The 17,244-nt window shown below is 46.0% G+C and overlaps 1 pseudogene; it reads left to right on the top strand.

Annotated features, from left to right (window-relative positions):
- The first annotated feature begins 875 nt into the window (after positions 1 to 875).
- LOC143749300 (zinc finger BED domain-containing protein 4-like) lies at positions 876 to 16,348 on the top strand (annotated as a pseudogene).
- The last annotated feature ends 896 nt before the right edge of the window (positions 16,349 to 17,244 follow it).

The following is a 17,244-nucleotide window of genomic DNA, read 5'->3' as shown; positions in this document are numbered from 1 at the left end:
ACAAAAAGCCCATTCTCTAGCAACCTCTGAAGCACTCGTCTGACGTGTTGCACGTGTTCCTGGAGAGAAGAAGAAAAAATCAATATGTCATCCAGGTAGACATATATGAACTGATCGATCATATCTCGCAACACGTCATTGACCAGTGCCTGGAAAACTGCCGGGGAGTTGGACAGCCCGAAAGGCATTACCAAATATTCAAAGTGCCCCCTAGGGGTGTTAAACGCAGTTTTCCATTCACCCCCCTCCCTAATGCGAACCAAATGATAAGCGTTACGTAAATCCAATTTTGTGAAGATGGAATGCGTCCTGCAATCTCTCGAAGGCTGAAGACATCAACGGCAAAGGATAAGTATTCTTTACCGTGATGTTATTCAGCCCTCGGTAATCAATGCAAGGTCGCAGAGAACCATCCTTCTTCCCCACAAAAAAGAATCCCGCCCCCGCTGGAGAAGAGGAAGGGCGAATGAACTTGGTTGCTAGAGAATCAGAAATATATTTCTCCATAGCCTTCCTTTCTGGAATAGAAAGTGAATATAACTTGCCTTTCGGCGGAGACTTACCTGGCAATAAGTCTATAGCACAGTCATAGGGACGATGCGGAGGGAGAGAAGCAGCACGAGACTTACTGAACACCTCCTTCAGGTCCAGGTACTCCGCAGGCACGTTAGACAAATCCCCTGCTTCCTCCTGAAACACAGAAACAGGCACAGACGAACAGGCAGACACGAGACAAGACTTATGACATTCCTTGCTCCACTCCCGTACTGATCTATGGTGCCAGTCCACACGGGGTTGTGACGGATGAGCAAGGGATGTCCGAGGACGACGGGTGCAAGAGGTGAGTCCATGATGTAGAATGAAATAGTCTCAGAATGATTGCCGGAAGTGGTGAGGGTAATGTCTTCAGTGCAAAGGGAAATGGTGGGGAGTTCTTGTCCGTTGAGTGCGTGAACTGCAATTCTGTGAGTGAGGGGTCTGAGGGGAATCTGAATCTTCAGTGCAAAAGTGTGGTCCATAAAATTACCTTCAGCCCCAGAGTCCAGAAGTGCATGGCAGTCGTGCTGTTGGACTGACCACCTAAGTCTTACCGGAAGGAGTGTGGAGGTAGATGATGAGGTCTTCCTAGCGGAGATCCCACCCGATAGTAGCCTCAATCTTACTATCGGGCTTGGCCTTTTACCGGGCAGTTGTATGCGTAATGTCCCGCTCCTCCACAATACAGGCAAAGGCCCTGGGATCTCCGCCTCTCCCTCTCCTCCCGGGAAAGCCGAGCTCGACCCACCTGCATGGGCTCGGGATCGTAGACGGGGCTGACCACGTCCCTGCCGCTGGATCGTGGAGGGTCGGCCCCTGCGAAGGTACGGGTGGACGGGACTCGGCGCTCGACCCTAGACAGTCGAGCGTCCACCCGCAGAGCCAAGTCGACCAACCCGTTGAGAGTGGTGGGTAGATCCAGGGCGTAGATCTCCCTCTGGACGTGGTCAGCCAGCCCATGCAGGAACATATCCCACTGCGCCTCCTCATTCCAGCCGCACTCCGCCGCCAGGGTCCAGCGGCAGGGTACCGCTGTACCTGCGGTACGTCACGTGACAAATATTGCCAGTTGCCATGGAAACATTAAGGGGGAATGTTCTAAAATAACGGCCGCCTTGAAAAAACTCACTCTGGGGAGTCAGTTAGAATATTTTAAAATTAAACGTGAAAGGGTTAACATATGCATTAGGGATGTGATGGTGAGGATATTTTCCCACCGGTTGATCGACGTGACAACACCGGTAATACCGGTATCACCGGTGGGGGCTTTTAAATCGCTAATTTTAAAGGCAAACGTAAAATGCGTAAAATTGTGCCCTGAAATGGCGCTAATTTGAGAACATAACTAATTTTTTTTTACATCGCTTATAAAAAGCTGGTGCGGCAGCACTTCACTTTCACTTTTAAATTAACATTAGCGTCAATTCATCCTTCGCAGGGAGTTTGATTGACATGCGATCTGACCAATCAAAATCCACCATTTTTGTCCGACAAAGCAGCCAGGAGAGTTAGTAGATTAACGTCGGTGGATTTGAACTTGGCTTTAACTGAGGCAGTCTGTCACGACACATTAAATAGCCACAGAACGGTAGGCATATTTATTGTTTAATTTTCTTTGACTGACCAAATTTGAAAGTTGAGACTTTGTTCCATAATATTACCTGCTCGGTCCTGTCTGTCAGCGCGTTGTCAGTGTCCTCTATTTTTCACTGCTTGAGAACATGGTTTGAATCCGAAATCGCCCCCTAAACCCTCATTCACTAAGTTAGGCCTATTCCCAGTCCACTAATACTGTTCACTTCAAGGAGTGTATGAAAACGAGTGAGCAAATTCGGACAGCCGTTGAGCGTACATAAGCTGTACATCTGTAAAGTATCTGACTTTTCTATTGAATTCCGAACCCTGGCAGCCGAGAGCCGATGGAACGAGGAGGCGCAGTGGGACATGTTCCTGCATGGGCTGGCTGACCGCGTCCAGAAGGAGATCTACGCCGTGGACCTGCCCACCGGACTTAAAGATCTCATTGCGCTGGCTCTGAGAGTGGATGCACGGCTGTCTCGATTCAGCAAACGTTTTCATCCTAATCGTTTTCCTGGAGGGATCGAAGGGCAGCGTCCAGGAGGCGAGGGCGTGGTCAGCCCCATCTACGATCACGAGCCCATGCAGGTGGCTCGAGCCCGGCTTTCCCCGGGAGGAGAAGGAGAGGCGGAGATCCCTGGGCCTTTGTCTATACTGTGGTGGAGCGGGACATTTCGCTTTCAATTGTCCGTTAAAAGGCCCAGCCCGGCAGTAAATATGAGGCTACTGTCGGGTGGGATCTCTACCGAGAAGACCTCATCGACATCTACCTTCCTCCCGGTAAGGCTTCGATGGTCAACTCACCTCCACGATTGTCGGGCACTACTGGACTCAGGGGCGGAGGACCATGGACCATTCATTTGCACTAAGATTTCAAATTCCCCTCAAACCCCTTTCACACCAGATCGACGTTCATGCCCACAATGGACAAAGACTCCCCACGATTTCACCGAAGACATCGCACTCATCACATCCGGCAATCATTCTGAGACTATTTCCTTTTACATTCTGGACACTCCACTAGCACCCATCGTTCTTGGTCACCCATGGCTCACCCGTCACAACCCCAAAATAGACTGGCAAATCAATTCGGTGGCATCATGGAGCAGTTTTTGTCATAAGTCTTGTCTTGTGTCTGCCTGTCTGTCTGTTCCTGTTCATGTGTTACAGGAGGAGACAGTGGATTTATCAAATGTGCCCACGGAGTATCGGGATCTGAAGGAGGTGTTCAGTAAGTCTCGGGCTGATTCTCTTCCTCCGCATCGTCCCTATGACTGTGCTATAGACTTACTGCCAGGTACGTCTCCGCCTAAGGGCAAGTTATATTCACTCTCTGTCCCAGAGAGAGAGGTCATGGAGAAATACATTTCTGATTCTCTAGCAACGGGATTCATCCCCCCTTCCTCTTCTCCAGCGGGGGCGGGGTTCTTTTTTGTGGGGAAGAAAGAAGGATCGTTGCTACCTTGTATTGATTACTGGGGGTTGAACAACATCACGGTAAAGAATACTTATCCTTTGCCGTTGATGTCTTCAGCTTTGGAGAGGTTGCAAGGAGCATCTATCTTCACAATAATGGATTTAAGGAATGCTTATCATTTGGTCCGCATCAGGGAGGGGGATGAATGGAAGACCGCTTTTAACACCCCTAGGGGGCACTTTGAATATTTGCTTATGCCGTTTGGCCTTTCCAACTCCCCAGCGGTCTTCCAAGCACTTGTCAATGACGTGTTGCGAGACATGATCGATCAGTTCATATATGTCTACCTGGATGATATATTGATTTTTTCTTCGTCTCTCCAGGAACACGTGCAACATGTTCGACAAGTGCTTCAGAGGTTGCTAGAGAATGGTCTTTTTGTCAAGGCGGAGAAATGCGTTTTTCATGCACAGTCTGTTCCTTTTCTAGGTCACATCATCTCGGTTGAGGGAATGCGCATGGATCCTGACAAGGTTAAGGCTGTGGTGAATTGGCCAAGTCCAGATTCCCGAAAGGCCCTACTGAGGTTTCTGGGGTTCTCCAATTTTTACCGGCTTTTTATTCGCAATTTCAGCCGACTAGCCGCGCCTCTGACCGTAAGACTTAATTCCAGGCAGGCTCGGTGGGCTCTTTTTTTCGGACGTTTTGACTTACTCTCTCGTACCGCCCGAGTTCCAAAAACATCAAACCTGATTCTTTATCGCGCTTTTTTGACCATTCCGATCGCCCGTCTACTCCCGAGTGCATTTTACCAGAGAATCTATTCATCTCTACACTCACATGGGAGGTCGAATCGAAGGTCAAGAAGGCATTAGAAGGGGTGACGCCTCCGACTCGTTGCCCACCGGCACCTCCCACGTTTCTTTGTGCCGAAGAGTTTACGGTCCAGCGTCATTCAGTGGGGTCATTGTTCCAATGTGGCTTGTTATCCAGGAGTCAATGTTTTTGGTTAAGCGACGATTCTGGTGGCCTCTCATGGCTCGTGACGTTCGCAGTTTTGTATTGGCTTGCTCAGTTTGTGCCACGGGTAAGACTTCCAATAAACCTCCAGATGGGTTACTCCAACCGCTGCCGGTGCCTTCGAGACCCTGGTCCCATATCGCGCTAGATTTTATCACCGCCCTCCCACCCTTCGAGGGTCACACGGTAGTTTTGACCGTGGTGGACCAGTTCTCGAAGGCAGCCCATTTCATTCCCTTGCCCAAATTACCTTCAGCCAAGGAGACAGCGTTGGTTGTCGTTGTCCTCAATCCTCACTTTAGTTTCAAAGTCTCTCAAAAGTTATTTCTCCAATACAACTGATAGTTATTCTCGGTTCTAATTCAAATTTCTTCTCTCTTCAGAATCGCGCCATCTGCTCTCTCTCTCGCAAGGAGTGTTTCATCATCTTACGTTTTGGCTCCACCCATTAAGGCGGGGCTCCTTCTCTACTCATCAATTTAGAATAAAAATCTAAGACAGAATGTTCAAAATATCTTATTTTCATGAGCATACAAATGTTTTATTTATTGTTCTATTTTTTTTTATACCATTTTACTATTGAGACAGTTAACAAGTTTGCAGTAATGCAAAGATGTCATTATTTAATTTTGTAAAAAATATTATTTTAATTTGAAATCACTGAGTTGAGAAATACACATTTCAGCATTATCACTAATCCGTGTATGCATTTTCCTTGAGAACTAAGTAAGTTGACTCATGAAACAATTTGTTTATTATAATCGCATATCGCAATCACATTATTGACCTCAATAATTGCAATATGACATTTTCCCCAAATCGTGCAGCCCTAGTCTACAATTAAAACCATTGAATAAAACATCACTTTTTATTTAGCATAAATATTGTTCATAAGTTTCTTCTGACAACAATTTCAGAATGATAAATGATCATTGTATCCCAAGATTAGTTACATAAGATAAAAGCAATTATCCAGTCTAATGTTTAATTTTAGTCACTAGACAATAAACAACTCCAAGTCAAAATCTTTGACAGTTCATCCAAGACAAGTATTAGAGGTCTCTTAATAAAACCAGACATGCACACAGTATTTTTTTCTTTCAAACGAAATCAAAGTTTTTATTGCTTTTGTCTCATTAGTAGATAAATGGCTAGAAGGAGAAAATGTACATTTTGCCAGAGTCAAGTGTTGAACTTTTTCCTTTACCATTACCTCAGAGGTGAACACGACGAGCAGCACTAGATTGTCCTATTCGTGCAGATGAGAATAATTTATTTTTAAAACTGTGATCTCATTGGCTTGACCTTGGGAGAGCAACTCACAGAGTGACTCAGCCAAAAATAATCTATGGGGAAAAAAGGAGTGAGCAGGAGACAGCAACTCATACCATAGAAATCACAATCCAACAATGCATTTCGTGTTCACATTCGCATTTTATGAAGACACCCTAAAGGAAACAAATTGCAAACAAAATGATGTATCAGATTTATCATATGAGTTCAGTCGGTTATCTTCTCAGTGACAATTGTACAGATGACATATTAAAACCCTGTAATGTTATGTATTACAGTAATGCACTTTATTACATTACAATAATGATACTATGAAAGCAACATGTAGGTTGCTGCCAGCTCTGCGATCTCCATCACAGCCAGCTCCCATAAGGGACAATGGTACTGATCTGAGTTCAGCTGAGCTTATTGTTTTCCATTATCTAGTTACCACAACAAATGGATCATAGTGAGTGCTGACATGCCTGCTGAGAAAGGCTACTGCCATGCTAATAAAAGCATACCAAAGAGTAGCCATAACCATGTGGATGTTGTATGGACAAAGAGCAAAATAAGTAAAAGAAAACCCCAAGCAACAATACAAAAATAAAAAGGAACAATATCAAAGGCCCTTTCACATGCGACGCAATAAAGCTAAGCGAATCTGCGTCAAACAGAGCTTTCACACTGAAAGCAAACCGATTGACTGCTTTCTGCTAATTCACACCTGCATGATAGGGGGCGCTGACAGAGAATAAATTTTCCCCATGTATCATATTTACATTAGTTAACATGTTATTATTAGCTTACATAAACATATACACATTTTACTAGGAAGACTTTTACCAAACACCAGACTAAAATGTGTGAAATCGAGTGAAACGTTGAAATATGAAATATATAGCCAGAAAGGGAACCTTTCATGTCTAAATATCTAAATGTCTTACGACACGAGAGTATTTGATGCTTTATAATATGATAGAAAAGACAGAACGATATAAAAGTAATATGAGTATTTACACTATAACGTGATGTATGCTAGAATGTTTAGACCAGTGTTTATGGTCAAATGCTGTGTTTATGAATATCTGCTCAAACATATAGGTTTCTAATGTGCTAAACAATAATACATTTTTTTTTTAAATATAAAAATGTTGTTTCATGTACTGCATGAAAATACATTGAAAACATATGTGCATCTATGAAATCAAATTTTAAATCACTTTATTGTTTTATGTGAATGAGTGGGCAGGATGAATTTCACATTTTCTTGAAGCAAAACGTACTCGGTTACTAACGTAACCTCGGTTCTCTCTAGAGAGGGAACGAGTACTGCCTAATATCTTACGCTATGGGGAAAACCTCTTTTCCACGAGATATTGAAGCCAAAAATTATCCTTAACTTTGAATTAATGTAAAACGCTGTGCAGCAGCATGCAGACATAGGCAAGGCGGCTTGCGCGCCTATTGGCTGCCCTGCGGCAACAGCAGCAGCCTATCAAGAGAGGCTCTGCGTGACACATATCCAATGGGGGCATTGCGCGCCCATTTCGTCACGTCCTGCCAGAAAGGGCGTGGTCTCGCCCTAACAACATAGCTCTATTAGGCTGGTACAACTGGTTTTCAAGGCCGAAGCGAACCAGAGCTGTGTATGCACGGCAAGATACGCAGTACTCGTTCCCTCTCTAGAGAGAACCGAGGTTACATTAGTAACCGAGTACGTTCTCTTACGAGAGTATCTCTCGTGATGCGTAATATCTTACGCTATGGGGAACACAATGCAAAACGCCGTGCGTACTGGGATCCGACACCAAAGTCCCAAAGTCTGACAAATGGATTGGCTCGAATGGGGCACCTTTCATGGCTTCCAAAATCGTAGAAAGGTCCCACACAGGGACTGAGGGGGGTCTGGGAGGATTCAGCCTCCGAGCTCCCCTGAGGAATCGCACGACCAGGTCATTTTTCCCCAGTGACTGGCCAAACGTCGGTTTTGCAAACGCCGCTATGGCCGCCAAGTATACTTTGAGCGTGGATGGGGTTCTGCCCTTATCCAGCAGCTCCTGAAGGAAGGAGAGCACTTCCGTAACCCTGCAGTCTGCGGGTGAAAAGCCCTGAACTTGACACCAGGCAAAGAACACTGACCACTTTGAGGAATAGAGCCGTCTAGTAGACGGGGCTCTAGCCTGCGTGATTGTATTTAAAACTCCCTCTGGGAGGTTAGCGGGTACCCGTTGATGGCCCATGCATGTAGGTGCCATAATTCCGGGCGAGGATGCCAAATCGAGCCCTTTGCCTGAGAGAGGAGGTCTCTCCTCACCGGTATCGGCCACGGGGCAGTGCTGGTCAATTCGCATTAGGACTGGGAACCAATTCTGGTTTGTCCAGAGCGGAACCACGGGTATTATTGGGCATCCGTTTTCCCTGATTTGTTCCAGCACTTGAGGCTGGAGCGAGACGGGGGAAAAGCATAGAGGGGGCAGCGGGGCCATAAGTGGGCCAGTGCATCCCTGCTCTTGGAGAAAAAGTTCAGACAGTGAGCGCTTTCTTGGGACGCGAACAGGTCCACCTGCGCTCTGCCGAATGTCTCCCACAGCAGTTGGATCGTCTGCAGGTGCAGCGACCATTCCCCTGCTGGGACATTGTTTCTGGACAGACGGTCTGGTCCCAGATTCAGGCGACCAGGCACATGCGCTGCTTTCAGTGAAAGCAGGTTGTGCTGAGCCCAGACCTGACACCACCCTGGTGATTTATGTATGCCACCACTGACATGTTGTCCGACCGGACTAAGACGTGGCGGCCTTTTATCTGGGGACAAAAGCGCCATAGCGCGTTGTCGACTGCCAGCATTTCTAGACAGTTTATGCGTAGGAGCTTTTCCCGTTCTGACCACTGGCCGAAGAACGGTCTGCCCTCGAGCAGCGCTCCCCATCCCGAGGTGCAGGCGTCCGTGGACACCACCGTCACACTCGAGGGAGTCCCCAGACTCACGCCTGACTGATACCAGTCGGCTATTGTCCAAGGTTCCAGAGCCGAAACGCATTTCATGTCGACCCTGAGGCGAAACAGACCAGAGGTCCATGCCCGGGGTGGAATTCGCACTTTCAGCCATAACTGCAGTGGGCGTATGCGAAGCAGGCCCATCTGGAGTACTGAAGATGCCGAGGCCATGAGGCCCAGCATTTTCTGAAACCTTTTGAGCGGGACTATAGAGCCGCGGCGAAAGGATTTCGCGGCGCGCTGAATGTCCAGTTCTCACTGTGGCGACAGACGTGCTGTCACAGACAGCGAGTCCTTCACTGTTCCCAGAAAATAGATTTTCTGGCTGGGAAACAGCGAACTCTTCACCCAATTGACTGTGAGACCCAGATTCTTGAGATGCTTGAGTAATGTGGTTCTGTGTTCTATGAGCTCTGAATGTGATCGAGCCAATCATCCAAGTAGTTCAAAACTCGCATGCCCTGAAGTCTCAGGGGTGCGAGGGCCGCGTCCATGCACTTCATAAATGTACGGGGTGCTAGAGATAGGCCGAACGGTAGGACTGTGTATTGATATGCCTGGCCCTCGAAGGCGAATCTCAAGAATCGCCTGTGACGTGACGCTATTTGTATTATTTGGAAATAGGCGTTTTTCAGATCTATTGACATAAACCAGTCTCCCTGGCGCACTTGCGCAAGGATTTTCCTGGTTATCAGCATTCTGAACTGACGCTTCATAAGCACTCTGTTCAGCTGTCGGAGATCTAGAATGGGTCTGAGACCCCCGTCTTTTTTCGGTACCAGAAAATATCTGCTGTATGCCCCTTCGCTCTGAGCCTGAGATAAAGGTTCTATGGCCCCTTTGCTCAGCAGTTTTGCTATTTCAGCTCGAATTAGATGAGATACTTCGTTGTTTACCGTGGTTTCTACTTGCGCCGTGTAACGGCAGGGACGTCGAGCGAACTGTAGCGAACAGCCTCTTTTTATAGTGTTCAACACCCATTCTGATACCCCGGGAAGCTTTGCCCACGCATCTGCGTGAATAGCTAGGGGTAGAATGAAATCCGGGCTCTGGCCGCGGCATAGCGGCGGCTACAGAGCTTCGGTGTGCTGAGACATAAACACTGTGTTTATAGTGTGCGAGGCGGGAGGCGCGCTCGAATTCTCTATGACAGGTTGTGGAGAGAGAGCGAGCGGGACAAACCCTTTGGGGTTGAGCGTGTCTGTGAAGGAATGTGGGCATGGGACGGCGGGAACATTCACTGCACTGAGAACACCGTCGGCTTGTGCTGACCGAATGTGTGTCGGTTTTGTTTTTATAGAAAACGAGGGACACGCATCGTGTAGTGTCTGTGGGCACTGTGTCGTGGGCACATTCACTACATTTTTGCACAATCGACATGAGTTGATTTTATTTGTGCTAGCCCTGAACTGTGGCGGGCTGTGTCTGTGTGTGGGAATGGGCACTGAGACGTGGGCATTCTTACAACACTCATAACACCATCGTCCATGGCCGGAATACCAGAAAATACACTCTTTTGGGATTTATCTGGGTCGCCGTAAAAATGGCATTAGTGTGCAGGCAAGCGGGCTGTGGTGCCGGCTTGTTTACTGTGAAATACACCGGAACAGTCACATTGTTTGAAACTGAACGAGCGAGAAGTTTCGGTGGAGTCTGGCCGTGGCGAGACTTAAACACCGTGGGTCTTAGCTGACTGTATGTGTGTTGGTTTCGTTTTACAGAAAACGTGGCACATGCAGTGTGTAGTGTTTGTGGGCACTGGGTTGTGGGCACATTCACTACATTTAATGCACAATGACATGAGTCGATCTCATTTGTGTGAGCCCTGCACTGTGGCCGGCTGTGTTTGTGTGTAGAAATGAACACTGGGCTGTGGGCATTTTTATTACACTCATAACACCATCGGCTGTGGCCGGAATACCAGAAAATACACTGCTTATATGATTTTTCTGGGTCGCCATGGAAACGGAATTTTTGTGCAGGCAAGCGGGCCATGGTACCGACATGTTTACTGCAAAATACACTGGAACAGTCGCATTTTCTTGGAACTGAACGAGCGAAAAGTTTCGGTGCAAGTCTGGCCGCGGCGAGACTAAATTTTATCTGCTGCGAGACCTGGGATCGAACTCGGGTCTCTCGTGCGAAGGCTTTGGGTTTGGCCACAGGGGGAAACAACAAAAGATTAAAATAGCTCGAGCAGATAAGAGAGCGTCATCACAGTTTGTGTGTGTTGGCGTTTGTTTGCAGGCGTGCGTGTTATACAACAGGCTAATTGCTGCAATATTGACATTTTCAGCCACTCAAACTAAGAGAAGCTGAGAAATGTTTGAGAAATGGAGATTGGTCCGGCCTCGGCGGGACCAAAACACACTCTTTCCTCATGTCGCCGGTGACGCATGTCCACGGGGGGCGGGGTAGCTTTCTTGTAACATAAAGAAAGCTAGCCGCGCAGCGGTTTTGATGCTGGCCCGTTTCACTGACGACTCGCGGGCAGAGGGGGGGAGGTCCACAGAGCTCGCCCAGTCCTCACTGTCCGACGCCAGGATAGAGAAGCTGGCCTTTTCTACAGATGCAGCTATCTCTTCGTCATTAACGGCGGAAGCGGCGGCGCGCGGCAGAAGCGTTGGCCGTCAGCGAGCGACTCGAGTGAAGCTGGTGAAGATGGCGGGCGAACCGGCGAGCTATCACGGGCTGGAGAAGGCTCTGGGCTTTTTCGTCGACCTCAATGGCGGAAGCGGCGACAGACGAGGGACTCGAGCGATTTCGGCGAAGCTGGCGGGCGAACCGGCGAGCTTTGGCGGGCAGGAGAAGGCTCGGGGCCGCGCTGGGCACGGCGATTTTACGGCGCGGCGCTACAGCCGGCTGAAGTGCAGGCTCTGAGAATGATGCCAGGTGAGCCCTCAGAGTAACCATCGGCACTAGCTCACAGTGAGGGCATCCGCCGTCGACGAGAGCGAGAGCCGCATGATCCACACCCAGGCAGGAAACGCAGATGACATGGCGATCCTCTTCACTGAGTGTGGCCCGGCACGAGCCGCAGGATCTATGCATCTTGAAAAAGACGCAGCTCTTTTAGGAGAGGGAGAGAGACAGTGAAAAAATGTGTGTCGAGCACACACACACACTTGCAGAAAAGGATATAACGCCGGAAAGCGTAGCAGGTACGGCGGCTAAAGGCGGCGATGCCAGCGACTTCAGACTCAAGGCTCGTCCCGCTGTGTGCTTTTTCTCAGACGGCGTGGCTTCTCACTACAGATCCAGCAATGCGGTGATGCTTCGCTGAAGAGATGAAAATCAGTTGTACCAGCCTAATCGAGCTATGTTTATAGGGCGAGACCACGCCCTTTCTGGCGGGACGTGACGAAATGGGTGCGAGATGCCCCCATTGGATATGTGTCACGCAGAGCCTCTCTCGATAGGCTGCTGCTGTTGCCGCAGGGCAGCCAATAGGCGCGCAAGCCGTCTTGCCTATGTCTGCATGCTGCTGCACAGCGTTTTACATTAATTCAAAATTAAGGATAATTTTTGGCTTCAATATCTCGTGGAAAAGAGGTTTTCCCCTCTTTTCGTAAGATATTACGCAGTACGAGAGATACTCTCGTAAGAGAACCTCTAGGCTATATGAGTATCAGTATGAGTTTTATGGCCTTATTTCAGTGACTTAAACATACCTTTTCACTAACCACACAAAAATGTGTACATACTGTACATGCTGCTCAGATTATTGTAGTGTTTGCTCAATACAGTGTAATCAGACTTTAGCCATGAAAATGTTATATGTAAAGTAAATAAGCACAAATGTCAGGGCATGTCAAAAAACCTCCAGGGTCCAGAATACACCTCATACCAGAGGGTTAATAACTAACCCCTAAAATCCACTGGATCCGTATATGGCGCGGAACGTCAGCGTCGCGGATGCCGGAGCTAATCGCGGCCATTATAGTCAATGCTCTTAAGTCCACCAGCAGCGGACGCAGCGCGTCTCAGAAGCGTCCCAGAAGAGTCTCTCTGATCCGCTCCGCAGAGAATAGGTAGCAGGTCTATTTTCGCCGCTTGCCGCGTCAAGCAGCACAGAGTACATCGTACCGAGCAGGAAGTCAGACACAGAACGGCATAGAGGATCCGGTCGATTTTCAAAATAAAACACCCTGTGGAGACCAACGCTCCGCTGCTGAAACGCGTCTGAGACGCTTCCAGTGGACTTTGACGGCGAGCTAGGGACGCATCAAAAACGTGGCGCTGACATTCCGCTCCGTAGACGGATCCAGTGGATTTTAGGGGTAGTGTTTCTTATGATTCTTCTTCTTGAATTCCTGTACAACCTCCTGTTTCAGAATTCCTGTTGGCATATGGAGAAGATCTACCTGTATACTCTGTCCAAACCAGTGAAACATTGGTAGCAACAAGTAGCTAATGTTCTTATGTGGTAATTGACTTAATATTCGAGGAACAAATGTGAGCTATGTGAAATGATGAAAAGTTAGTGTATGATCATTTGCAGACTGCATTGTGCTTAATGAGCGTCATCATGAAGCTTAGAAATGTGTTGAGCAGTAATTTAAGCTCTTTTCTCATATTTGTTCTAAATATGTCCAGTACAAACTGGTATCCAAATGAATAGACCAAGGATTGTTTTTAATCAATAATCCTCAATCCTGTTGTCTCATCATTTCAAATTAACTTCAATCATTGTCTTTCCTGGAAGATGGCTGACTGAGTTTGTGTCTTAATCAACATGTGGTTCATATTGCACTCATAACATGGACGGCTTGATTTAGCCAAAACTATTCAAAGCCTAAAACCGCAACAGTGAACACTCACAAAGATAAGGGGATGAAATCAGGCACAAATACACAAGGAATCATGTAATGGATAGAGAAAATGGCATCATATATTAGTTTAATTGAAAAAAAAACAGTTACCTCCTCCTGTTTTTTTACTTTTATTACACGTAAGATAACATTCCCATGTATTTCACTTTATGCCAGTAGATGGCACTGTTGCACTGCTTCACTGTAGTGGGTTGCCGTGGAGACGGTAGCTCAAGCTCAGAAATAAACATCCAGCGCTTGAGAAAGACATAATTTCTGTATCTCCACTTCTTTCCAACCCACAGGTATATTTTTACCTTATATATACCTTTCCAATCTCTTTTAAAATGTATCGAAAGAGTATATCACCAGTACGGTTGTCTAGGTGATGCATGTTGTCTAGTTGTGGAACTAGAGGTCGACCGATTAATCGGTCGGACGATTGATCGGCCGATTTTTTGCATTTTTTAACATCATCGGCATCGTCCAATATCCAAGTATATCAAGCCGATTATTAGGCAGGCCCATCTGTCAGCAGCCTAGTGTTATTGTTGTTGTGGAACACGTGTTCGTTGCACGCTGCCGCTAGAGTCATTTTCCAGCAGAGTGAGCAGCAGACCTCATCCAGCCTAAAGAAGGAGCTATTATTGAGCTATTATTATAGGTGTACCATAGTGGTTCAGGATAAGACAAAAACACGGATTGATGGATTCATGATGAACTCGCTCATTATATAAATTTTGAACAGGAAAAAGTTAATGGACTTTTATTTAATGCTCATTGCTCCAAACATTTCAAAATATGACGCGACCCCCCACAGCCCACAGAGCTCGCTGAGGCCCCATTGTGGGCCGCGACCCCCCTGTTGGAAACCGATGGACTATAGGGTCCAACAGCGGGACGTTAAGCAGTGCAGCTGCCATTGTCTGAAGAACAACAGACGGTGCATTTAAAGTTATTGTAAAATATAATTTTCCCATCTAGTGGTTGTTTCTATCGTTCAACAGCAATTTACTAATGAAATACGTTATTGTTATAAGTTAAATTATATAAAATATTATATATTAAAAATTATTAAATGATTCCATTTTGACCATATAGCCTAAAGTTTTTTTCCCCCTTTTTTGTGACAATTAGGTTATGTCCATTTGGTTTTGTCATCAACAAACAAAAAAAACAAAAACAAAAAAATACATGTTTCAGCACAGTTTTTGGTAAAAGAACAGAAACCTTTTTAGCCTTGTATTACTTACAATGCACAGAATTATTAGCTGAATTATGAAACATTTTTTAGATTTTATATCTATACCTATCTATAAAATGACTTGAAGATGACGTCAAGATACTATTCAAAAAATACTAACATAACCTTGTATTTTTCCCCTTTTTTACAGATGGCTGAAGAGAAAACCACCCCCTTATGCCAGCGCTTCACCCAGCCAACACCAGGGAAGGCCAAATGCAATATATGCAGCAAGTCAGTAAGCATGGGGGCTGAGAAAGGCAAAAGTAAAAATACTACAAACATGTGGAATCACCTGAAGGCAAACCACCTCCAGGATTACAAAGAGGCAGTAAAAGAAAAAGAAGATGCAGCGGCTGCTGCTTCCGCCAATCTCAGTCAGCCTACTGTAGAACAAATGTTCGATTAAAAAGAAAATGACAAAATTCTGACCAGAGGTCAAAAAAGATTGCTACACAAATACTTGAAATGATTGCTACAGACAACAAGCCATTTAGTGGTCTGAAATGTTGGATTTCGGCATTTGAACACTGGAACCCCGGTATAGCCTCAAGACTGAAAAATACTAACGTACAGACATGCTGGAAAACATAATGAAAGGTGTGGAGAGGAAAATCAAAACACTGATCAGCCCAGAGAAGCTGGCCCTCATTTGTCGTTCACGACAGACTGTTGGTCTGCGGAGACGGAGTCATTGATGAGTCTAACATGCCATTTCATTAATAGTGACTGGGAAAGAAAACAAGTGGTACTATATGTTAAGGCCATGTCTGGCTCCCACACTGGAGAATACATCAGCAAGGTGCTTCTTAGCATGCTGAAACATTGGGAATTCACCCACAACAGAGTTGTGCTTGTGCTCCGAGACAGTGGTGCTAATATGATTAAAGGCCTCAGATTAGCAGAAATACCAGATCTCAGCTGCAGTGCACACACCTTACAACTTGTGGTAAATGAGGGCATCAGCAGTCAGAGAGCAGTTGGGGACGTTATTGCCAAGTTAAAGACACTTTAAGCTACACAAAAAGTGTAGCTTGTATATTTTAAGTGTAGCTTGTTTTAAGCTACACTTGTTTTAAGTCACACTTCAGCCACTCTGTGCTCGCAAAACAGTGTCTGAGTGACATTCAAGAAGAACTTGACCTCCCCCGGCACAGCATAATTCAGACTGTTCCCACCTGTTGGAACTCCAAGCTACATCTGTTGCAGAGGATGCTGGAACAGAAGCGTGCTCTGAACATTTATGTAGGAGAACATGGAAAGTTTAGAACCCAAACTGCAGACCAGTGGACCCTTGTCTCAAATTTGATCGAGACACTGGGCCCCATTGAGGAAGTAACTTTTGAGATGAGTAAGGCAGAGGCGTCCATCTCCTGCGTCATTCTCAGCATTGCTGTGCTGAAGATGGTGCTTCAGACAGAGGGTCCCACTATGAGTGCACTAAACAATTTTTTCATTGAAAAGTTTATTTGACAGTTTTTTTTCTTCTTACCTGTTTTGTTTATTTAATATATTTGTTATACATTATTTATACAATTTATTTATATGTTTTTACATTATACATTTTTAATTTAAGTGTAGGCTACAAGTGCAGATTGTTCATTGTTCAAGTGCTCAATAAATGTTTTTCTTGAGAAATTTTGTCTATCTTAAGCAATTATTTGTGTTACATGTTATCTTTCAAATAGAGGTTAAAAACAAGCACATATCGGCCAAATATCGGCCAAAATAAATCGACAGCATTTATTGGCCAAAATAAATGTGCAGCATTTATCGGCCATCGGGTATCTATTTTCCCAATATGTTAAATAATGGGTTTTGAATTTTATCTGATATATACTAATGCTTTACATATTGGTTTGTTTATTGTATTCAGTATAGTTATAGACCATTTCTATAGTCCATGTAATGGCTAAAGTTACGGTTTATGATCTCATAGTATTATTGAGATATTTGACTCCAGAGAAATAAACATCCAGCGCTTGAGAATCTCAACTTCTCTCCAACCCACAGTGCTATCAAGCCTGTGGGTTTGTACCTGCCCAGATTCCCCTAGGTCTGAGGCCGGTAACAATTGGGGGCTCGTCCGGGATTCAGCATCAAAAAGCGAGGTGAGCAGTCAATGCAACGGTTAGACCAGGGGTACAAACTTCTGGGAAGGCTGCTGGGTTGAGCGTCATCTAGAGACCAACAGTCACTGGTGAGGTGTTTTCACTGGTCACATGGACGGCACACTGACGCCTACACATCAACTTTTACCTCCCTCCAGAAGGGACATCCACACACCTTCATCAGTGGACATTCACACTCACCCGTCATCCATGGACATGCACACACACACACGTCATTCATGGACGGAGTCGTTCATG

Source organism: Siphateles boraxobius, unplaced genomic scaffold, assembly GCF_051911475.1.
Source record: "Siphateles boraxobius isolate OS27281-9 unplaced genomic scaffold, OSU_SipBor_1 24, whole genome shotgun sequence".
Taxonomy (NCBI): Eukaryota; Metazoa; Chordata; class Actinopteri; order Cypriniformes; family Leuciscidae; genus Siphateles; species Siphateles boraxobius.
The sequence above is the reverse complement of the archived record's forward strand: the minus strand, read 5'-3'. Positions and strand labels throughout refer to the sequence as shown.